The 25,499-nt window shown below is 43.0% G+C and overlaps 1 protein-coding gene across 2 annotated transcripts in view; it reads right to left on the bottom strand.

Moving 5' to 3' along the window:
• The window catches only part of LOC141107548 (T-cell surface glycoprotein CD1b4-like), a 289,276-nt gene that overhangs the window by 201,842 nt on the left and 61,935 nt on the right, over window positions 1–25,499 (bottom strand). The window contains exon 1 of one of the 2 annotated variants that reach the window (XM_073598362.1): window positions 23,591–23,735. The exons of the other annotated variant lie outside the window; for it this stretch is intronic. The gene's annotated coding sequence lies outside the window, so the exon portion shown is untranslated. Of the gene's footprint in view, window positions 1–23,590; window positions 23,736–25,499 lie in introns of those variants that run through there. 2 annotated transcript variants of the gene reach the window in all.

Genomic DNA, 25,499 nt, shown 5'->3' with positions numbered 1-25,499 from the left:
CTGGTGTCCTCAGATGTCCCGATTCTTTTCTCCCCTATGTGAATACAAAAAGGGTATACTTAGCACACGGATATTTGAGGCAAGAAATAGTAATATGAAACATTGCTTGGAAGTGTTGTCCAATTGTCTGTTTAGGCAGAGTTCCAAGCTGAAGACATGATTTTTTCCCTTTCCAAAGCTGGAATACTTACTTTTTTTTTGTTAAAGTTTCACACATGGAGAGACCCCTAGTATCCACTGGAGCATCTGTGTGGGACACCCTAAAAAGGTTGTTCTGGTGTCCCACACTAGTGCTCCTGCGTCCAGATGTGTAAACAGCTGCTGAGTGTCCTCTCCTTACACTGAATCAAGTTTGCATTTCATTCTAGTTACAAACACATCTAGACAACAATGTACTAAACATCTTTTCATACAAATAGGCATGAACAAATGTAGTTAACCTGCATCTGCCAAAAATGTCGTATTAGTGGTCGAACAAATAATGTTTAATGCGAATGATTACTGTGCCCACGAACCTCAAACTTGCCATTTTAAACTGTACAACAGTAAAGAAAAGCACATGAAACAGCACTAAAGAAATAATAATAATAGGAACACACAACAAAAACTTACTTTTTAGAACAGTTTCCTGATCTTTCTATAGTGATCGTGCTCCCTCAATTTCAGGTCTGACCAGCGTTTCCTTGGATCGTCATGCCCCCAAATTCCTGTGCAGACTTCTCACAACTTTAGTCAAGATCTTTGCCTTTCTCACATTTGGGTTTGGGTAAGGTCCATACTTCCCATCATAGTCGGCCCTCTTCAAGATGTCCACCATCTCCACCATCTCTACAAAGGACATATTTGAGGCCTTATAGCTCGTCCTGGATCGGGAACTGCCTTGCTCCGGGCTTTCGTCGTTGCTGCTCTCTGCATGCACCTGCTCTATCTCCGCCAAGTGCTCCCCCACTGCGCCGAAAGAGGAGGGCCCGGGATTACACTAGAAAGAAGATCAGGGGCGGCGTTTCATGCATGCGCAGTGTATATAAAGTACAACACGCGTGTTTCGTACGTACGATCTCTGAGCAGAGGACGGAGTAGCGTAAGTGCCGATCGTGCAAACGAAGGTACAATTTTAACTTGGGGCATAAGTGGTTAGTGGCCTATACTGCTTATAGTTTGATGCCTATATTGGGACAAGATTAGGAGAGTTTATCCTGACATTAGGGTTTGTCTTGTGTTGTTTCTTGCAGATAAAATGGATACATTTACAGATCCAGAATTCCTAATAAACTTTTTTGACAGGTACATGGAGCTGCCATGTCTCTGGCAAGTCAAACACAGAGAATACTCCAACAAGCTAAAGAGGAAGGCAGTGCTGGAGCAACTGTTGGAATTGGTGAAGCCGGTGACTCCCACGGCAGACATCCCCTATTTTAAGGCCAAAATTGGTGGCCTGAGGAGCACATATAATAGGGAGCGCAAAAAGGTCCAGGATTCCATGAGATCAGGAGCAGCAGCAGATGACGTTTATGTCCCCAGACTGTGGTACTACGATAGACTATGGTTTTTGTCAGACCAGAGTGAACCCAGGCCATCACTCTTAACCCTTCCTTCCACACTTCCTTCCACATCAGATGAGGCTTCAGAAGTACAACCTGGGCCTTCCACCCAGGAAGATGTGGAGGAGCCCAGCTTGAGCCAGGTATAAGGTATAGCATTGTTCAATATATATCTTGTCAAAAATGTAATGATGTTAACTAGATGCTAATATTGATCACCAATTTCTGATTTAACAAAAAACAAAGTGGTTTACATATCAATAGATAATAGTAACCAAAAAGGTTCGGGACAAGAATAAAAAATGTTGGTGTCAGAATGATAGTCTTTTCTATTTGTTAACATTCAATTTGCAACAGTCATGAGCTCAAAACTGTGTGTGATTGATGACCAAAAAACTAAAACTATGTCCTATTTTCATACACAGGAAAGTCTCAGCTAGGATGAGGCCGTGGAAAGTGGGAGCCAGGAGCTGGCCGTGCCCAGCAGCCTGCCGAATCCCAGGTTCCTCCCCTCTGCCTTACAACAAAAAGGACAAGGAAGGCGAAGAACCTGGAGGAGTCAGTAAGTGTTTTGATTCGGCAGGCTACTGCGGTCCTCACAACAACCCTTGGTGGCCCTGAGTCATATGGCTGTCTGACAGCCAGTAAACTGGAATGCATGGAGGAGGGCCAACGCCTCATCTGTGAGGAGATACTTCAGGCCCTAAGCAAGGGGATGAGGGACGAACTCACAACAAAAAGCCACGTGTGTGAGTTGGACCATATTCTTCCTCCACCACCTCCAGCAACACCATCACCACCTCCAGCAACACCTCCAACACCACAGCCACCCAACCCACCACAGCAGTCTGGAAGGAAGTGTGGAAGGAAGTGTTGAGAACGATGGCCTGGGTTTGGTGTGGACTGGCAAAAAATACAGGCTGTGTAAGACCATATATGTCATCTGCTGCTGCTCCCAATCTCTCGGAGTCCTGGACCGTATTGTACTCCCTATTAAATGGACTCCTCAGGTTACCAATTTTGACAGTCAAATAATTGATGTCTGCCCTGGGGTACAAAGGCTTCACCAATTCCAACTGTTTCTCCAGCGTTGTCTTTCTCTTTAATTTTGTTATGACCCCTAATAAATTTATAATTTTGTTTAGACAAATATTTGGCTATGTGTTTTACTTAAAAAGGGACAGTTTGTTTGTGAGCTGGCCGGTGCATTTCAAAAATATAATGTCAAATTAACAAGGGACACCAACACCAACCAACCTATTTGAGGTAAAAAAATACAAGATAATAACGGTGTTGAGGTAACTTGACACACAAAACGACAAAAAATATTATGAAGATCACTAGAAAAAAAAATTAAAAAAGCTTATTCTGGAGATCTGGAGAAATAAAAATAAAAAAAAAAGATCAATATAAAAAATTAAAAAAAAGATTATTCTGGAGATCTTGATAAAAAAAAACAACAAAAACAAAGATTATTTATGAGATCACAAGAAATAATAAAAAATCCGTTTGTCAGAACTCTGTGAATATCAGCAGCAAAGCAACTTCATTATTCTAGCATTATAAAGAAGAAGAGAATGCATTGAAAGATTTAAAAATTTGCTGCATGACGAATGTGTTATCTCCATTACGAACGCTATTTTTACAAGACTGAGCGCTTCCGTCTCGTACTTGATTCTGAGCATGCGTGGACTTTTGTGCATCGGACTTGTGTACACATGATCAGACTTTCCAAGAACTAAGTTTTGTTGTCGGAAAATTTGAGAACCTGCTCTCAAACATTTGTGTGCGGAAATTCCGACAGCAAATGTTTGATGGAGCATACATATGGTCGGACTTTCCGACAACAAGCTCACATCGAACATTTCCCGTCGGAAATTCCGATCATGTGCACGCGGCTTTACTTTCCATGATAATGGTAAATAGGGCAAATAGAGAGGGTGTACTGGCATCAATCAAAGCTGACAGGTGTTATAATCCCTCTCCACTCTATTCAAAAGATTTGTTTCGGCCAGTTTAATTCCTTGAATCATGTCACTTTATTCCTCCCCCTGAACTTTGATTTTGGTTAATGGTAAATGGAACAAGGCAAGGCTGTCCTTTATCACCACTTCTTTTTGTTCTCTCCCTCCCACTTCATTTGTTTTTACAAAATAATTTCCCTTTCCAATGGAACTATAGAAATATCACCTATTTAGGGACTGCCATTCTGGCTCACCTCTCAGAACTATATTCTTTTAACCATAGTCCCCTGTTGTCTAACATCTGTAAAGAGCTAAATTATTGGGGTCCTTTGAATATCCCTTGGTTCAGTAGAATAAATACAAAAAAATGGATATTCTCTCCAGACTTCTGTATCTTTTTCAAACTATACCTATTACTCTTCCTTAGTGACATGATTTACTGTATATGCCACAATATAGTTTCCAGACTTAGATTGAAAACCTCTATTGAAAACTTTTTCTAAACCCTAACTCTCTGGTGGGGTTGGCCTCCCATATTTTGAAATATATCAGGTCTCTGCATTACTCTCATGCTTTTTTTATTGTTTTTGGAATGTTTTTTGGAATGCCTTTTGGAAAGTTTCCGAGACTGATTCCATAGTCTTCAAACCTAATAGAAGAGGACATGTCTCCTGTTGATTTATGGGCTTTACTTGTTCATTTGACACCCTTCAGGGCTTTCACCCCTTACAGTAGAAACTCTATGTATCTGTTACAAAATAAGATTATCTCATTTTTTGTCTTCTGACCTGAGTCTGTTGATGCCACTTCTTGATAACCGAGACTTATGCTGCGTACACACGGTCGGACTTTCCGGCATACTTGGTCCGGCGGACCAGAGTGTGCCGGACAATCCACCCGTGTGTAGGCTCCGGCGGACTTTTTCCCAAAAGCCCGCCGGACCTAGATTTGAAACATGTTTTAAATCTTTCCGTCGGACTCAGTTTCGGGCGGAAAGTCCGCTCGTCTGTGTGCTGGTCCGACGGAAAGCCCGCTCGTGTGTATGCTGGTCCAACGGACCAGATACGACGCGAGGGCAGGGTATTGCATCTCGCGCTCACTGCAATAGGAAAAACTAATTTTCCTATTGCGGCGAGCGCGGGGAATACCAGGCCCTTAGGTCTGGTATGGATTATAAAGGGAACCCCTTACGCCGAAAAAACGGTGTGGCGTCCCCCCTAAAATCCATACCAGACCCCGATCCGAGCACGCAGCCTGGCTGGTCAGGAAAGGGGGTGGGGACGAGCGAGCGCCCCCCCCCCCTCCTGAACTGTACCAGGCCGCATGCCCTCAACATGGGGGGGTGGGTGCTTTGGGGGAGGGGGGCGCCCTGCGGGGCGCCTCCACCCCAAAGCACCTTGTCCCCATGTTGATGAGGACAAGGGCCTCTTCCCGACAACCCTGGCCGTTGGTTGTCGGGGTCTGTGTGGGCGGGGGGCTTATCGAAATCTGGGAGCCCCCTATAAGAGGGCCCCCCAGATCCCAGCCCCCCCACCCTATGTGAATGAGTATGGGGTACATGGTACCCCTACCCATTCAACTAGGGAAAAAGTGTAAATAATAAAACACTACACAGGTTTTTAAAATATTTTATTAAACAGCTCCGGGGGGGGATCTTCCTCCGGCTTCGGGGGTCTTCTTCCGGCTTCGGGGGTCCCTCCGGTTCATCTTCTCCCGGCGTCCGGTTGGTTCTTCTCCGTTCTCTTTTCCCGGTGTTCCAGTTCTTCGGCCGGCTCCTCCGCTGTCTTCAGGTAGCTCTCTTGCCAGCAGAGGTCCGGACTTCTGGGCTTCTTGTCTTCTCTTCTCTTCTCCAGATGTTTACACGACGCTCTCTCCGGCTGGACTACTCTCTGAGGGCTGCTTTGTGACTTATATAGGCGGAGACCCCGCCCCCTTTTGATGTCACAGTCCCTGGGCATGCTGGGACTGTGACGTTTTAGGGGGCATGGTCACTGGGTGATGTTGACTACGCCCCCTAAAACGTCACAGTCCCAGCATGCCCAGGGACTGTGACATCAAAAGGGGGCGGGGTCTCCGCCTATATAAGTCACAACGCAGCCCTCAGAGAGCAGTCCAGCCGGAGAGAGCGTCGTGTCAACATCTAGAGAAGAGAAGAGAAGACAAGAAGCCCAGAAGTCCGGACCTCTGCTGGCAAGAGAGCTACCTGAAGACAGCAGAGGAGCCGGCCAAAGAACTGGAACACTGGGAGAAGAGAGCGGAGAAGAACTAACCGGACGCCGGGAGAAGATGAACCGGAGGGACCCCCGAAGCCGGAAGAAGACCCCCGAAGCCGGAGGAAGATCCCCCCCCGGAGCTGTTTAATAAAATATTTTAAAAACCTGTGTAGTGTTTTATTATTTACACTTTTTCCCTAGGTGAATGGGTAGGGGTACCATGTACCCCATACTCATTCACATAGGGTGGGGGGGCCGGGATCTGGGCGCCCTCTTATAGGGGGCTCCCGTATTCCGATAAGCCCCCCTGCCCGCAGACCCCGACAACCAACGGCCAGGGTTGTCGGGAAGAGGCCTTTGTCCTCATCAACATGGGGACAAGGTGCTTTGGGGTGGGGGGCCCCGCAGGGCGCCCCCCTCCCCCAAAGCACCCACCCCCCATGTTGAGGGCATGCGGCCTGGTACGGTTCAGGAGGGGGGGGGCGCTCGCTCTTCCCCACCCCCATTCCTGTCCGGCCAGGCTGCGTGCTCGGATCCGGGTCTGGTATGAATTTTAGGGGGGACCCCACGCCGTTTTTTCAGCGCAGGGGGGTTCCCTTTATAATCCATACCAGACCTAAGGGCCTGGTATGCCCCGCGACGGGGCTCGCAAGGTGTCAATCTCGCCGATAAAAGCGGCAAGATTGACTTCCTTTTCTAGTCCCGTCGCACCTGAGTCACGTTCAAAATGAACGGACTTGTCCGTGTGTGGGCAAGTCCGTTCATTCTGAAAGTCCGCCGTAACTCTGGCGAAAGTCCGTCGGAAAGACAGGCAGACTTAGCCCGCCGCAAAGGCCGGTCGTGTGTGGGCAAGTCCGTCCGTTTTAAAGTCCGGTGCACCTGGCGGACAAAGTCCGTCAGAAAGTGTGCCGGACCAAGTAGGGCAGAAAGTCTGACCGTGTGTACGCGGCATTACAGTACTTTGTAGCCAGAATTGTTTTGCTACTAGTAATGCCTTGCATTCTTTGTGGCCACAAGCAAGTCCTATGCAGGTTTACCATCCTTTTTTACAATCCATGCTTCAAAGATGACAGAGTGGCTTACCCAGCACAGACTGAGCATTTACTCCAAAAAACTTGGTTCTACAGGACTAATTCAACGTCCTCTCACTGATTTTGAACAGCTGTGTTCTCTTTTGGAACCCCCTTCACTTACGTTAGCTAATATATAACTACTTTAACAAAAACATGTTACCCAAACACTCTCCTTTTATGACAGTGTTAAACAAAGAGATGGATTGTGAGATTACCCCTGAAGAATGATATTAATCTTTTATGTCCTCACCAGATAATACAGGGACCATGTCTCTTTACATTGTATGTTTATTTCTGTATCTGACGTATGTTGGAGATTCTGGCATTTGATTTTCAATATCTACAATGAACTCTGTGGTGAATCTATATCTCTATTGCCTAAAATCCCTCTATTATCTCTTCTACCTGGTCCTGTAGCCTCCCAAAAAAACAAAAAACTTTTGAGACCATTTCTTTCTGCCGGTAGGCAATTGATCCCTTCCTTTTGGAAAACAGCATTAACACCCCCTTTGACAAAATGGGCTAACCTAATGAACTACATGAGAATGGCGGATTTACTGCCTTTTGATATGGATACTAATTCTAAAATTTTTATACAATGTACAATATGGATTTTTTTCTGCATTATATGCATTGAAGAATGGACTTTAAATGACCTCTTTTTGTTCTTTCTTCTCTATTATTGGCTTGATTCCACCAGTCCTACAATTGAACATTCGCTGTTGCGGCCAGATGTTTGACTATTGGGAACCATTGATTTTGAATCGAGGCAGAGAAACGCCTGACTAGGCTTAACACTCTGTATATAGCGTTAAACTGCGTTTAACAGCTTTTGCCGGCTTCTGGCATTTTTACAGCTCTAGCGCCGAAGCCTCAGAATGCGCTGGCCCTGTTTTTTTTTTTTTGGAGCTTAAAACGCCTATGCCACTTACAGCTCCTTAACGTCTGTGTGTGCATGAGGCCATAGACTAACATGGAGAGGCGTTTTTAAGCTGTAAAAAACGCTCCTAGGGATCATTATTGATAGTTCTCAGTTTTGATGCCCTTGAAATCTCATTAATGTGACATTGTAGCTTCTGTTTTTCTACTGTATATACCTATTGTAACGACACCCTGAGTATGAAAGGGGTTAAAGTCATTTAGGACATTCTATACCCAAACCCAAAGGCAGCTACGAACACTCCGATCAGCCGAACAAGGAACCCCTACAAATAATTCTCCCCCAAATAGGAGACAAGATGCTCTGTCTTGGGGGTCAAGCAGGAATCAACTCATATATTTTCACACATGGACACAACAGATAAAATAACTCAGAGACTCTTTCTCCCCACCCTTGGAAAACCGGGCGGGCCAAACTGTCCAATGACAATGGACACACAGGTCTTATCAGCAAGAGAGCTGCTGGAGGAATCCCCCCTCCCTCCATAGAAATACACATCCTGTGATCCAAGGCAGGCAAACACAATAGAACAGTGGAATACAGCCCCACCCCAAACTAGCACAGCAAACAGTACACAACAGCATGAGACCAGGGCCGGACTGGCCTACCAGGATAATTCCCGGTAGGCTGTCTGCACTTAGCACCGCTGGGGCCGCTTTTGTCTCGGAGCTTGGCTGGCTGCCTGTGTCAGAAACATAAAGAGCAGCGGCGGCCGCCGCACTATGCAATGGCTGTGTGTCTCCTCCTCCGATCCAGCGTGCCGCCCACTGAACTAAAGAGCCTCTGTGTTCCTGAGGGGAAGAGCAGGAGAACACCGTGCTGCTTGATTCTTTCCTGCGTGACTCGTCCCATGCGGCGCCAGCACCGCCCACTAATATGCATGAGGAGAATAGAGGTGAACGGCCGGCTGTGCAGCTGCAGCACAAGAATTAAGGTACAAAATCTCTCTCTCTCTCTCTCTCTCTCTCTCTCTCTCCTGCAGTTTGGTCTTCAGGGAGGTGTCCATGTTTTGTTCAAGTGCCAGATTATCTTGGGGAAAAGCTGTATACCATCAAACGCTGCCACTGTGCCCATAATCTCCCACCACTGTGCCATATAACGCAGCCTCTGTACCCATAAATTGCCACCACTGTGCCCTGCCCATCAAACGCAGCCATTGTACCCATCAATTGCAGCCACTGTGCCATCAAGCGCAGCCACTGTAGCCATAAATTGCCGCCACTGTGCCCATTAAACGCTGCCACCGTACCCATCAATTGCAGCCACTGTGCCCATTAAACGCAGCCACTGTGCCATCAAGCCCAGCCACTGTACCCATAAATTGCCACCACTGTGCCCATTAAACACAGCCACTGTGCCCATAAATTACCGCCACTGTGCCCATTAAACACAGCCACTGTGCCATCAGACGCAGCCACTGTACCCATCAATTGCAGCCACTGTGCCCATTAAACGCAGCCACTGTGCCATCAAGCCCAGCCACTGTGCCCATAAATTGCCACCACTGTGCCTATTAAACACAGCCACTGTGCCCATCAAACGCAGCCACTGTACCCATAAATTGCCACCACTGTGCCCATTAAACGCAGCCACTGTGCCCATAAATTCCCGCCACTGTGCCCATCAAACACAGCCACTGTGCCATCAGACGCAGCCACTGTACCCATCAATTGCAGCCACTGTGCCATCAAGCCCAGCCACTGTGCCCATAAATTCCCACCACTGTACCCATCAAACACAGCCACTGTGCCATCAAACGCAGCCACTGTACCCATAAATTGCCGCCACTGTGCCCATCAAACGCAGCCACTGTGCCATCAAGCGCGGCCACTGTACCCATAAATTGCCACCACTGTGCCCATTAAACGCTGCCACTATGCCCATCAAACACAGCCACTGTGCCCATCAAACGCAGCCACTTTGCCATCAAACGCAGCCACTGTAACCATCAATTGCTGCCAGTTTGCCCCATCAATTGCCACCAGTTTGCCCATCAAATCCTGCCAGTGTCCCCCCCGCCCGGCACTTACCTGTCTCAGGTCAGCGCGTTGCTCCACGCTCCCTCCGATAGGCATCCAATCACAGCGCCTGATGCTTCAGCCAATCAGGTGACAGGTAACCAGACCCAGTGCACCTGATTGGCTTAGAGGCGGATCAGTGTTAGGAAATCAAATAAATTGCTTCCCTAACACAGCACTGTGTAAGCAGCGAACGCACAGCAGTGTGCCCGCTGTTTACCAATTTGGAAGCCTATTAGAGCCGACGGCTCTAATCAGGCACTTCTAAAAACACCCCCACTGCTGTATTTCAGATGCCCGATGCCCGACAAGGAGCTGGACACCTGAATAGGGGGCGGCAGCAGCGACAATAGATAGATTCATGCAATGCATGAATCTGTCTATTGAAGATTGACGGGTGCAATGGACGCACCGCCACTGCCCAGTTGTATTTCCCCTGGGTGGGGAAATACCACCATGTTTTACATTATACGTCCCTATACACTGTGTGCCCTATAAAAAGAAGGTGGGCATTAAGGGACAGAATGGTGTGCAGGCAATTTTTTTTTTGTGTGCATTACTGGGCACTTTCACCCCCTTCCTTCCCAGGCCAATTTTCAGCTTTCAGCGCTCTCACACTTTCAATGACAATTGCGCGGTCATGCAACGCTGTTCACACAAATAGAGCTTTATTTTGGTGGTATTTATTCATGACTCAGTTTTTTATTTTTTGCGCTATAAGCAGAAAAAAAGAGTGGAAATTTGGAAAAAAAAACAATATTTTCTTCTTTCTATTTAAAAGAAATCCAATAAAATCTAATTTTGACATAAATGAAAGCCAAAATGTATTCTGCTACATGTCTTTGGTAAAAAAATCCTGTTAAGTGTATAATAGTTGGTTTGTGTGATCACAGACATATGTATGCAGATGATCATGTACAGATGTGCGCGTACAGATGTGCGCGTACAGATGTGCGCAGGTGATCACGGACATGTGTGCAGATGATCATTGGGACATATGATTTTACTGTTACATATGTGGGGGACAGGTGTTTTTACTGTGTGGGGACAGTGTTTTGGGGACTTTGTGCGTTTACATTGTGTTGTGACATGTGTGGGGACAGTAGGCTGGTGATCAGTGTGTGAAAAGCTGTAAAAAACAGCTCATACTCACTGATCACTGGCCGGCTGCAGAGATCCGCTCTCCTTCCTGACAACTTCCGTGTGAGGAGAGGAGAGCCGATCGCCTAGAAAATGGCTCTCTTTTTACATCACATGACGGCTGTGATTGGACACAGCCATCATGTGATCAGGAGGGCCAATCACAGAGCCCTCCTGCCGATCGGAGATGCGCCGTGTCCAGGTGACACAAGCGCATCGGGATCGCGCCGCTGTGCGGGCGCGCACGCACGTGTACGATCCCCCTCCTTCTGAGGGACGTTCCTGAACGTCCACTCAGAAGGAGGAAGCGCCCACCCGGCCGTATATGTGCAGTGGCCGGGTGGGATGTGGTTAAAGAGCAACTGTCATCTCTGTCCTGCAGCGGCTCCTCCTCTAACCCGCTGTTGACTCACCGAGAGTCCCATTCACTTTAATGGAACGGCTGGTGATACGGCATTGACACAACCAGGTGAGGGACGTGGCAGCAGCAGGCGAGTGGATTCCCGCTAACAGGCGCTGCCATGATGGATCTGAAATTACAGGTGCTCTTTAAATGTAAGGAACCATTCTTGCTGGTAGTTAGAATCTTTGATATTTGCAAACAAAATGAAGGTTTCCTATTTAGAATAATAAGCTGTCAGGTTAGTAAAACAGCGATATCAGAACCAATTCAATTATACAGTTTGTAGTTTATATAGATATGCAAAACAATGGAATAAGTAATATTCCTGAATTTTGTTCATGGTTACTGTGACATCAATGCAGTGCATGTTATCTCAACTTGCAGAGTTTGGATTCATTGAATGAGTTTACCAAAAATGAAAATATTGCAGAATATACAGCCTCTTTTTTTTTTTTTCCTATTTCATCTTAAAGCGGGATTCCGCCCCTGAAAAAAAATTTTAAAAGTCAGCAGCTACTAACACTGTAGCTGCTGACTTTAAATAAGTACTTACCTGTCCTGGGTGGCCGCGATGTCGGCCGCCTGAGGCCGACCCGTCCCTCGGCTCTCGGGTCCCGGCACTGCCATCCTAGGTAAGGGAAACAGGCAGTGGAGCCTTGCGGCTTCACTGCCAGTTTCCTACTGCGCATGCGCGAGCGGCGCTTTGTGAATGGGACGCGATGTGTTGTGGGACACACACAGTTCCCATAACACACCGCACCCCATTCCCCAGAAGACAACGCGGGGAGCAGAAGACTGATGACCACCGCGGTGTAGGAAGAGGCAGATTAGGAAGACTGCCTAGCAACAGCCATTTCACGTAAGTAAAAAAACATTTTTTTTTTCTTTTCCCCCATTTTTTTGGTATTTTTTGGTGCATTTTTATTTTTTTCAGGGTGGACCTCCACTTTAAATAGAAAACTACTTTTAGATTTTTACTCCAAAAGCATTTTGTTAAAATAAATTTCATAAAAATCAAACAAAAATCTTTTTTTTTTAAAATCATTGATTTTTATCCACCCTGATAACCAGGGACTTACGGTAAGACTGTACAGGTGTAGTGAAGTGAAGTGATGGAGGATAAACTGGGCCGGAGTGTGTTCTAGGGAGTAGGTGGAGATTAGTGATGTTATTTTGTGAACCTGTGACCAGAAAGGTTATATTAGTGAACGTGACCACCAAATATGTGGTAGTGATCCAGGTTCCCTGGAGCTTCTCCAGCAAGTGTTGGGGGTGTCTGGGTGGTATTTATTAAACATAACAGGTGTGTGATAACATCTAGTGAGGGTCTTATAGTTATTCTCCTGGATCGAGACATTTAGTGATGCCTTTGTGGGCAAAAGTGATAATGCGCTCCCACTGATCCTCTGTTTGCTCCAGTTGCAATCCCCTTTCCCAGGCTTGGCATGCTTTCCCAGATATGTGGGAGGAGTACGCGTAAAGCATATTATGAATATTTGATAGTACATGCTGCTGGGGTGAGGATTGGAAGCACAGGGTTTTAAAAGGGGAGAGTGCCCGGGAAACCGTCGAATTACAGTTACTGTCATGTAGAAAGTGGCGGATTGGGAAATATGTTCAGGGAATGACTTATTAGATGTATTCGCTGTTTGCTGACAGCGTGTTTTGATCTAGGAGAGATTTAGGAAACATATATATTTTTTTTTATTTAGTGATTGAAATGGATAAGAAAGGTGAAGGTAAAAGAAAACAGAAAGGAGGAGCAGAAACGTGAAAAAAAAAAAAAAAAACTCTTATGCCGCGTACACACGGTCGGACTTTTCGGCTACAAAAGTCCGACAGCCTGTCCGACAGACTTTCGACTGACTTTTGTCAGACTTTTGGCGGACTTTTGGCAGACTTGCGGCAGACTTTCTTACGCACGGACTTGCCTACATACGATCACACAAAAGTCCGACGGATTCATACGTGATGACGTACACCGGACTAAAATAAGGAAGTTGATAGCCAGTAGCCAATAGCTGCCCTAGCGTGGGTTTTTGTCCGTCGGACTAGCACACAGACGAGCGGATTTCTGGGTCCGGCGTAGTTACGACGTAAAGATTTGAAGCATGTTTCAAATCTAAAGTCCGTCAGATTTGCGGCTGGAAAAGTCCGCTGAAAGTCCGCTGAAAGTCCAGGGAAGCCCACACACGATCGGATTGTCAGCCAGCTTTAGTCCGTCGGCGTCCGTCAGACTTTTGTAGACGAAAAGTCCGACCGCGTGTATGTGGCATTAGAAAAAGCTGCAAACCAGTATCAAAAAGTCAGTAGCTTGTTTAAGATAGTGGCAACAAAGCATGACTTACCACCTGCATCTCCACCTAAAGGCAGTGGTGCTAGCTGTAGCACAATACCTAGCACTGTACAAGTGGATATGGATACTGATGCAGGTGAAGATATTCACCACAGTATTGGACCTCCTATTGAGCTAGATACTGATGAAGAATTGAAAGAAGAAATTGTGGATGAATCATTAGCAGCAGAAGAGATTCCAGAAGTAGTGGGCATTAATGAGGGCATACCTGACACAGTTGATGATAAAATGTGGTTTATCAGACCAAAATCAGAAAATTTGGATTCATTCTTCTGGTTTCATTCATGTCAACCAGATTTCCATTCTTTTAATTTGAAAAAGTTATATGAGAGGAAGGATGGAAAGAAGCGTCACTGGTTGACCTATTCACATGGACATGGTGTTTTTTTCTGCATGGTGTGTCTTGCTTTCAGTAGAAAGACAGACATCAGTGCTTTTATTGATGGTTGCTTTGATGAAAAACATATGTATCAGAGAATTGAAGAGCACAAAAAAATCAACCTCCACAATAATAGCTCTGAATCCTTCTTGATGAGATCAAAGAATATGGACATATCCAGTCATTTCTTTGAGAAACAAACAACAGCCAGAAAGGAGGAAGTGAAGAGAAAACGTGCCATCCTAGAGAGAGTGATTGACACCATCAAGCTGATTGGAAAACGAGGTCTAAGCTATAGGGCTGAAGCAGCATATACGTTAGAAGATAAAAATTTGGACCATGGAAACTTCCTTGAGATTTTGCTACTCCTAAGCAAGTTTGATCCCTTGCTGAAAAATCACCTTGATACAGTTATTAAAAAAAGTAAAAAGAAACATTAAGGTGCAACGAGTAGCAAAGGATGTGGTGGCTTTGTTACACTAATTTCTAAAACGACAGTGAACAATATCATGTGTAATTTCAACACTTTTAAAAAAAGGTATTGCCCAAGAGATCAGAGATGCTGGCATGTTCTCAATTCAGCTAGATACAACGCAGGATATAAATGTCTCAGACCAGTGTTCAATTATAATTCGATATGTCACTGATGTGGTCCATGAACGTCTAGTTGTTGTGGTAAATTGCACATCCACGACAGGGAAGGCTTTGTGTGAACTGGTTTGCGATGTATTGGAATCCATGGAAATCGAAGTTACAAACTGTGTTGGGAACTCAACAGATGGAGCTTCTAATATGCAGGGGCAGTACAACGGATTCAGCACATGATTGAGTAAAAAAGCGCCTGGCCAGATTCATGTTTGGTGTTATGCACATGTACTAAATCTGGTGATGATGGATGTCACAAAGATATCTGTTCAGGCAATATCATTGTTCGGCATTTTAAATTCATGTGCTGTGTTTATCCGAGAATCTTACCTCCGGATGAATGTATGGCGGGATAAGTCTCAGGAAGAAAGATTCCGATCACTTTCTGTGATTGGAGAAATGAGATGGTGGTCCACAGATGCAGCACTTACAAAGGTGTTTGGTTCATTTAATGATCCAAGTCGAGCCTTGTATGTAAATTTGATACAGACCATGGCAGCGATATCATGTTCTGATAATTTTAATGCTGACATAAGATACAAGGCTGGAACTTTCTTAGACTCCCTCAAGAAATTCAAAACATGTATAACAGCACAGCTGTACTTATTTATTTTCAGGAATACCACTCCACTATCCTTGTACCTGCAAACACAGGGTATGGATATACTGCAGGCATACCGAATGGTGTCAGAAACCGTTGACAACTTACAAGCACATGATCATGATTCTCAAATGATTATAGATGCTGCAAAGAAGTTTGCAGTCTGGGCAAATGGCAAGTTGGAGACAACTGATTACCAAGTTATGATTGAGGAAGACTTTCCACCAACTAAAAGAATACAACGAAAGAAAAGAATGGCTGGTGAGCTTGCAGTAGACGAACCAATCTTGTTGGCAAGTGATCAGTTCAGGGTGGAGGTATACAAAGTGACCTTAGACAAGATTATTAATAGTCTGCAGAGCCGATTTACAAAACATGGTCAGCTATTTGCAGATTTGGCATGTTTGGATCCCAGAAATTTTGAAAACATTTTGCTACACCTTCCCAACAATGCATTAGAACGACTGAGCAGTCTTGTAATTAAATTTGACTCCATGGCAACTAAAGAGAAACTGCAAAGTGAGCTACTTGATTTTTCATCAAAGTGGCAAAGATTGAAAATATCTCTTAAAGAAGAATATACTCATGCTAACAATGAAGGTCAAGATGAAGACGCCATCCATTCTCATCTTATCACTGAAACCGAGGAACAACCATACTCAACTGTTAGTGATCAAAATGGAAAGTGCAACACTTGTAAGAACTGTATAGCATGCCGCTACAATGTGTTACTGCATTCCAACTTATACAGTCTGACGTATAGTTCACTTTTTAATGCATACAAATTGACACTGACACTTTCCTCTTCTCAAGTAGCATGTGAAAGGTCATTTTCAAAACTGAAATATATCTTGAACAGACTTCGAAATTCCCTCTCCCAACCACATTTGGAGGCCTTTATGCTCATGTCCATGGAAAAAGAGGCCTTGATTGGACTAAGCAATGAAACCATCATTGATGTTCTGGCTTCAAAAAGCAGCTTGCTACAAGGGATGTTGCTTACATAACATTACAAGCATGTCTGAGGATTACAATGCTGGTTAATCTCTATTTTTCTAAATTTTGACTAGATTAGTTATTTGTTTACAATGTTTACAAACAGGTTTTTGCATATTTTATTCTCTAAAACTTTAGAAGATAGTTTGCACATTGCAACCTCCTAAAAGTTAATGAGCACTTTTTTTTTATCTACTGTTAAAGTCGTTTACTTGTTTTTAAAGCACTTTTTTTAAATAATGTTTAAACATTACTTTTTGAAAACTGTTGAGTTGCTTGCCATTACATTGGTACATCTGAAATGTTTTTTCATTTCTAAACTTGGACTGGAAAGCAAGTTAACAATATGTTTTCAAGGTATTCCGACTTGTCGAAATTCTAAAAGTTTTTGCGCATTTTGTACTGCAACAGAATTAACAGCAACATATTTGCACTTTTTTTTATCTCAAACGGTTTATTGTAACTGTTACAATATTTAATTACTGTTAAGTAAAACATGTTGCACTTTTTTTTTTATGTGGAGTAATTAACTATTACTATTTTGTATCTTTGTGAGTAATTTATTTATGTTACGTTAATAAAGTTTTGAACATGTTTACGTCTTCCATACTTTGAAGTAATGTTCTTTGATTATTCCTTATTCTGGCAATATATATCACCATAGCAATAAGTGAACTGTTATTGATGATTGCTCCACTTTTACCACTTTTAACTGTAATTTGCTTATATATATATATATATATATATATATATATATACATATATATATATACACACACATATATAGATAGATAGATAGATAGATAGATAGATAGATAGATAGATAGATAGATAGATAGATAGATAGATAGATAGATAGATAGATAGATAGATAGATAGATAGATAGATAGATAGATAGATATAAAGCCCTATGTGCTTTTATATGTGTCTTATCTATATATAATGCACTCTTCAAATGTGCTTTAAAATGCATGGTTTTCCATTTTATGAACAAGAAAATAATGACGTTATGCTGTTGGGCTGGTATAATAATGCTATGGGGCTGGTATGACATTTTTTCCAGGGCTGGTTTTCATTCCCAGTCCGGCCCTGCATGAGACAACACACAATATATACACAACATTGTGAAGCAGTCACTATTTATAATATGGCACATACGGGGTTCCCAGAGTTTTGTGTTTTATGGAGGGACATGGACTTGAATCCAAAGTAACATTAGTTCAGGGTCCCCAGGCATACACCTCACAAAGAGTATTGTTCCCTTAAAATCTAGGGCCCATAGTCGAAAGGCAAGAGGCCTGCATTCAGTCCTCTCCAAAAGCCTCTGTCCCAGCTAGGTGTGTCACACCTATGTTCTTTTTGTTTTGGTTTATATTACATTGACCTTTGACAGCTTTTTTTTACTCCTTTTAATTTGAAAAATGATGATAAAAATATATTTAACAATAATTCAGACTCTTGCTGCCCAGATATCACTCTCCCCTTGCGGCCCCCACCAGGGGGTGCCAGACCCAATTTTGCAGTGCGGCATACATGCATATATGCACATCAATTGGTATCAATCATCTCTATGCTTTTCTGGGGAAGCTAACCACAAAATGCACAAAATCTGCACCTACCCTTTACCTTAACTAGAACAATGGGCTTCCGGTAAAAAATGCAGACAACGATAATAACTTGACAGGTTTTCTATTCCCTCTCCACTCTATCCAAAACTAGAAAAAAATCCTTTAGTTATACTGCAGCTGCATAACTTTTCACAGATTTTCTCTGTTCTCTCTTGTAGTACTGTCAGGAGCATGTAAGCGCTCCTGTTCTTTGACAGCTGTTGGTTTCATTCCAGCATCTTGTTTTTTGGTTATGATGCATCCCTGTCCGTCTGTCCACTTACAAAGTGGTTGACGTGGCCAGTCTCTGGGTAGAGACCAAACCTGATTTAAGCCAGCCAAGCCTACAGTCTCATTCTTGTAATAGCGTGTGTAATACGTGCTCAAGCTCTCTGCTGTCTGACCTCCTCTGCTGTTTGGATTCCCCTGTTTATGACTTCAGATTGAATATCCACTATTCTCTGAACTCTGCCTGTCTTTTGACTATGAATTTAACCCTGACTACTCTAAACCTTGCCTGCCTTGTAGTTGGACTGTCATTGTACCACTCTGCCTGTGTGCCAACTGTACCTGTTTGCTTTTCTCAGTTTGTGCCTGCCCCAGAGTGATGGCCAGGCACTATAGCATTGTGTATAAGACCTGTGGGCAGCTGAGTACCAGTAGGCCTGCTTGCCTTATGGGAAAGGGGGCTGCAATTGGTGGAGAACACAGAAGGTAGCTATAGTGTCTGACCACCTGCGTTATCGGTAAGCGTGACAGGTACCTGCTGATTTTTTGCAAGCAATGCAGCAATGCAACATTTGTGCATCATCCCCAGTAACAATTTAGAAGATAAAGAAGGAAATATAACAGCATAGACAAAGCCAAATATTCTTTACTCAACCTCAAAAAACATAATGGCACAACATGAAGACACCATAATCAGGACATTGGAATAAAGATAGATATATTTATATCCTGTGCTAAAGAAACCCCAGAGCATCAATGTGTATATGATAAAAATGTGCTAATGATGGCAGCTCTCACTGATATTACATACCAATATCTAAACAACTCATAAGAGATAAGTGTTGTGCTGTCACATAAACTTCCACAATAGCAAAAAATCAAACAAATAAATAAATAAGCTAATAAGTAATAAAGTCCAAGCGTTAACTGAAAAAAGTCCACTGTGAATAAAGGACCTTGATAAATCCAATAAATGATAAAGTGCACCAGCTACCATGTGTAAAAAAAGGCTGCTTACCAGAAGTTTAGACCACTCATTACAAGAGGTCTAAACTTGCATTCAGATGATACAGAATCCTACATGGATAGATGGATAGATGGTGCTAATCTGCTTAGCCTCTCAGCCAACAGTGCTTCAGATCCCTCTCATAGAGATAATATGCCACAGGATGATCTCAAAATCGTTCAACAAATCCGATCACACCACCATGGATACATCCCAAAGATAGAATAATAATATCGATAGTCAAGTACTGTATACCAATTTATAACAAAAAAAAAACAAGTATAAGTACTCACAAACAAAAGGACATTAAGAGCATTTGAAACCGCACCGCCAGCACTCCAGGCAGGCATGATGACATCACCGCTATTCTCCGCCGGACGTACGCTTCGCTCATTGGATTTTCTTCCTGGGGCACAAGGATGTACATCGGGCAGAGAATAATGATGACCCGGCGTACTGGCAGTGTGGTTTTAAATGCTCTTATTGTCCATTTTTTGTGAGTAATTTTACTTTTTTTAATAAATTGGTATATGACAATTACTCAGCCATGCAATACTGTACCCAAACTAAATTTTTATCATTTTTTCACACAAATAGAGCTTTCTTTTGGTGGTATTTAATCACCACAGTTTTTTTTTTTTTGTTTTTGCTAAATAAACGAAAAAAGACTGAATATTTTGAAAAAATATGCATTTTTCATAGTTTTTGTTATATGTTGCAAATAAGTCATTTTTCTTTATAAATTATGACCGAAATGTATACTGCTACATTTCTTTGGTAAGAAAGTTTTTTTTTTTTTTAATCCAGTAATCTTTATTACAAAAATGTTTTCTTACATTGATACATCAAACACATTTCACATTCATATTGTCCAGATACAGCAAAACTACACATTACATAAAATAACCCCACAAACAACAACAAAAAAAAGGAACACACCCATCTCAAATCCAGTAGCCCTTTCATCCCCCCCCTCCTCATCCTCCCCCCTGACCTCCCCCCCTCAGGGGGATCCTGTCGACTAATATCCTCCCTCCATTCTATGGCAACTCACATTTCAAGGCCCAAGACCTCCATCCAGTTTTTCTAAATAGCCTCAAACTTCCAATTTCTATGTAGAAGAGTAAATTTCTCTTTTAATATAGTTTCTCTTATTTGCGTTCTCCATTCCTCCACTGTCGGTGGATAAGTGGAGATCCATTTCTGTGCAATTCCTTTATGTGCCTGGAATAAACTTCTCTCTATTGTATCATTAGTATTTTTCGACAAACTAGATTCCTCCATTATATTTAATATACACATTCCAGGATCCACCAACAGTTTGATTTGAAGCACCTCATTAATAGTTTTAATTATGCCCTGCCAATATCGATGGAGTTTAGGGCATCTCCACAATATATGTAATAAGTTTCCCAGGTACCTCCACAGAGCGGACATAAGGGGGAGTCTCTTCGCTTCCAATTAAATAATATTTCCGGGGTATAGTATGATCTATGTAAAATAAACAATCGCGTTAGTTTTTGTGTGGCAGAAGACGATATCTTTGAGATCGCGGCTAAAGCCATTGCCCACTGATCCTCTGACAATGGTCCCAGGTCTTGCTCCCAATGGGCCCTAGAAGGGATATCTATAGATTTTTTAGACTTGTTTTGTAATGTCCCATACAGTTGTGAGATAGGGCCCTGCTTTTGACCTTTCTCGCTCAACAGTGAGATTATTTTAGAATTAATAAATTTAAATTCAAAAGTACGAGCCTGGGTCTGTAAGGCGTGTATGAGCAGCAGATATTGGAAGAACCTCTGCCATAGAATCCCAAATTCCTCAGATAATTGAGAAAACGATTTAAAGCTATCATTTTTAAACAGTTGCTCCATAAGTCTCAATCCATTCATCAGCCATAGCCCAAGGCGTATGGTCTGAGCACTAACAGGCTGACCCCCTACCCCTTCAACCTCTGCAGCAATGCTGGCAGCACTCACACGTCTATTTCCTAAAAGACAACCTCTGGATATGACGCTGAGCACGTGCACTCAACTTCTTTGGTCAACCATGGCGAGGCCTGTTCTGAGTGGAACCTATTCTGTTAAACTGCTGTATGGTCTTGGCCACCGTGCTGCAGCTCAGTTTCAGGGTCTTGGTAATCTTCTTATAGCCTAGGCTATCTTTATGTAGAGCAACAATTCTTTTTTTCAGATCCTCAGAGAGTTCTTTGCCATGAGATGCCATGTTGAACTTCCAGTGGCCAGTATGAGAGAGTGAGAGCAATAACACCAAATTTAACACACTTGTACCCCATTCACACCTGAGACCTTGTAACACTAATGAGTCACATGACACCAGGGAGGGAAAACGGCTAATTGGGCCCAATATTGACATTTTCACTTAGAGGTGTAGTCACTTTTGTTGCCAGCGGTTTAGACATAAATGGCTGTGTGTTGACTTATTTTGAGGGGACAGCAAATTTACACTGTTATACAAGCTGTACACTCCCTAATTTACATTGTAGCAAAGTGTCATTTCTTAAGTTTTGTCATATGAAAAGATAGAATAAAATATTTACAAAAATGTGAGGGGTGTACTCACTTTTGCGAGATACTGTATATAGTGAATTTCAGTACTTAGAACTCCGTCTGACTGTTTAGATGGTGAATTTTAAAAGCAGCGGCAAGCCTGTTGATCTCACAGGTTTGCTAATCAGACAGAAGTTTGCTGCTTTTAAAATTCAACATCTAAACATTTACACAGAGTTCTAAGTACTGCATTTCACTATATAAACTCAGTTTACTGTTAAAAAAAGTGTAAAATGCAAAACTCCGGTGGGTGTAATAAGATGTCCGCTTGCCCCCTTCTCAGTGTATCCTTATGCCCCGTACACACGATCGGACATTCCGACAACAAAATCCATGGATTTTTTCTGACAGATGTTGGCTCAAACTTGTCTTGCATACACACGATCACACAAATCTTGTTCGCAGTGTTATTTTCATTGACAAAATGAACACTATTTTAGTCGACTAAAATCCAACTAAAACTAAAACAATTCAAATGATTAAATACGACTAAAACTAAAATGGCATTTTAGTCAAAAGACTAAGGCTCGGTTCACACAGGGGCAACACGACTCTGGCTGCGACTTTGCGAGGCGACCTGGACACGACCTGAGGGCGACACCACAGCGCGACTTGGGGCGACTTGGGGCAACTTACAAGGCGACTTCAAGTCGCCTTCAGGACAGGCGACTTTCCAGTGGCCAATCAAACAACAATCAGCTCTGGGGGAGGGAGGGGTTTGCTTGAGAAAACCATCTTCTCTTCCTGTGAAGTCGCTTCACTATAGACCACGATCCGACTTGTAGGCGACTTCCATTGAAATCTATGGGTACAAGTCGCCTAGAAGTCGCCTTGAAGTAGTACAGGGACCTTTTCTGAAGTCGGAGCGACTTCAGTAGCGTACATTAAGACGACTCTCATTCACTTGCATGGAATTTCTGATGTCAAGCGACTTGGGGCGACTTGAGGTCTGACAAGTCGGATCCCAAGTCGCGGTAGTGTGAACCGGCACTAAGGCTCCATTCACACCTATGCATGTTGCTTTTGAGTGTTTCTGCAGTGATTTTTGCTTTTTTTTTTTTTTTTACAGCGATTTTATCACAATTTTGCCCCGATTTGCATTTTTTGCTTTTTTTTTAGGCAAATTTGTTGTTGGGCAGATTTAAAAATGCAAATCTCAGCAAAATTGTGGTAAAAAAAAGTTAAAACGCACTACATGCTTTTCTGCAGCTTCTCCATTAATGTCTTCTAAACCAAAAAAGCAAAAAAAGCACGTTTTTTACATTTAAAAAAGTCCCTGACCCTTTCCAAAAATGTAGAGGAACAAAACTGCATTGATGTGAACATGTTTTATAGGAACCCATGTTAAAAATAATGTCCTGCAAAAAGCATGAAAATGTTATTATATTTTATTTTCTGTTTATTTATATTACTTTGTAATTTCTTGGAAAATAATAAAAATTACAATAAAAAATAAAAATAAAAATTGTAATTAAGATTGTAATTAAGGGATGTGTAATTAAGAATATTTCACCAAGCTGAAATAAATTACAGGTTTTTAAAGCAAAAAAATTGTCCATTGTTCTTTTATCCAGAACAGAGACTCCTTAGGACAGGAGGTGTGTTACTGGCCAGGTGAAAATAAAGGAAAAAAGCTTAAAAAAAGAAAACGAATGCATCCAACATTGGTAAGCTGTAATATATTACATTTTGCAGTAAAAGCAGCTCATATAGTTCCTCCTCAAGTCTTTATCAGTGTGGAAGGAGAAGGGGAACAGAGCAGCACAGGCGAGCACAGTAAGCAATACTTACACCGAGGGAGAACTTTATTGATCAAAATAAAGGTTTTTATTGCCTGTCTGATCAGTGTTCCCCTCCATCTGCCATCACATTAGATCAAACAATCTAGATCATACAATTATCATCTCACCTCTAACACCGATATGTCTATCTCTGGTTGACAGCCGAGAGCTGGAAGTGGAATGATGAGGAAGAGAAAGAGACTGAGATAGCAAATACCCCAGCTGGGCTTTGTACCGCCTACATATGATATGGAATAAAGTGAATACACGCAAGAAACTTCTAGAACTGCTGATAGAAAACAAGAAATTGTGCAATTAATTATTATTGGAAGAATATCTCTGTAGGTAATGGCTGCAGGTTACTTTCTATTGTAGATTATATTTTATGTGCTTGTTTACTGCATGTAGACAACCACACCTAAATCTGCCACTTCCCTTTATCCTGCAAGAACTTCCTCTGCCTCTCCTATAAAACTGTCACCAACATTAACTTAAAACATAATAAGCAACACAGTATATTACAAAAAACATAACCACTTGCCTATTGGGCCCTTTTACCTTCTTCCTGCCCAGGCCAATTTTCAGCTTTCAGTGCTGTCACTCTTTGAATGACATCTACGCAGTCATGCAATGCTGTACCCAAACCAAAATTTTAAATTTTTTTTCACAAAAATAGAGCTTATTTTGGTATTTTGGTGGTATTTAATCACCTCTGGGCTTTTATTTTTTGCTAAACAAACGGAAAAAAGACCGAAAATGAAAAAAAAAAAAAAATGTCATAGTTTGTCATAAAATTTTGCAAACAGGTAATTTTTCTCCTTCACTGATGTGCGCGGATGAGGCTGCACTGATGGGAACCGATGAGGCGGCACTGATGGGCTCTGGGAGGTGGCACTAATAGGCGGCACTGATAGGCAATGATGAGGATGCACTGATATGCAGCACTGATGGGCACTGATAGGCAATACTGATAGGTGGCACTGATGGGCACTGATAGGGGGCACTGAGAGGTGACACTGATGAGGAGGCACTGATGGGCACTGATTGGCAGTACTGAAGGACAGTGATAGGTGGCACTGATTAGCAGCACTGGTGGGCACTGATTGGCAGTACTGATGGACAGTGATAGGTGGCACTGATTAGCAGCACTGATGGGCACTGATTGGCAGCATTGGTGGGCATTGTTGGGACCGATAACAGAAGCCGGTTATCAGTTTTTTTCTTCTCTCCTCATGGACGCAAGGAGAGAAAATCCGATAACCGTCTTGTGTTTACATCCTTTGATCAGCTGTCATTGGCTGACAGCTGATCACGTGGTAAAGGGCCGCTGACTATGACTAAAACTAAATCTAAATTTTACGTCAAAATGAACACTGTACTACCACATAAGAATAAGCAGGGGGCATTTACCCCAGGGCTGAGTCCATGGCTATAATGGGAAGTTAGAACAATACAGGCGCCAGGCACTTTAGGTAGTTTTCAATGCTTTAATGAAGAACTTTAAAGAAGTAGCGGTAAAGAGGTTGAGGGGAAATGAAAAACAAATGAAGAAAAAAGCTTTTCTTATTTTTTTCTTAATATTTGAGGGCGGCACAGTGGTGTAGTGGGTACAGGGCCGGTACAAGGGGTAGGCAGAATGGGTGGGTGCCCTGGGCGGAGTATTACATGAAGGGGGAGGGGCGCACTGGAGCCGCCCTGTTCTGAAGTTGCCTCACTTACAGAAGTGACGGTAGTGTGATTACTATCAGGCAGAGCAGGAATCTCTCTTCCCTCCAATAGCAACCTGTGAGTGGAAGAGAGGAGGACAGCCATGGAGAAAACTTCCTTCTGTGTATAGAGCGCTGGGGAGTGAGGGTAAAGCGTCCTTCAGTTTGGTTCCACAGAGCAGAGAAATGTAGCTTTTTGCTAATGACAAGAGAAAAAAACAAAACTTATGTGTGTGCAATCAATGCCCTCCCTGCATGTCAGGCTCCTGCTAACCTCTACAGTCAGCATATGTGTGTCCTATGGAGGGACAAAGCTGCAGAGAACCAAATG

Source organism: Aquarana catesbeiana, linkage group LG09 (genome assembly GCF_042186555.1).
Source record: "Aquarana catesbeiana isolate 2022-GZ linkage group LG09, ASM4218655v1, whole genome shotgun sequence".
In the NCBI taxonomy this organism is placed as follows: Eukaryota; Metazoa; Chordata; class Amphibia; order Anura; family Ranidae; genus Aquarana; species Aquarana catesbeiana.
Note: the sequence above shows the minus strand (reverse complement) of the source record. Positions and strands in the feature narration are given on the sequence as shown.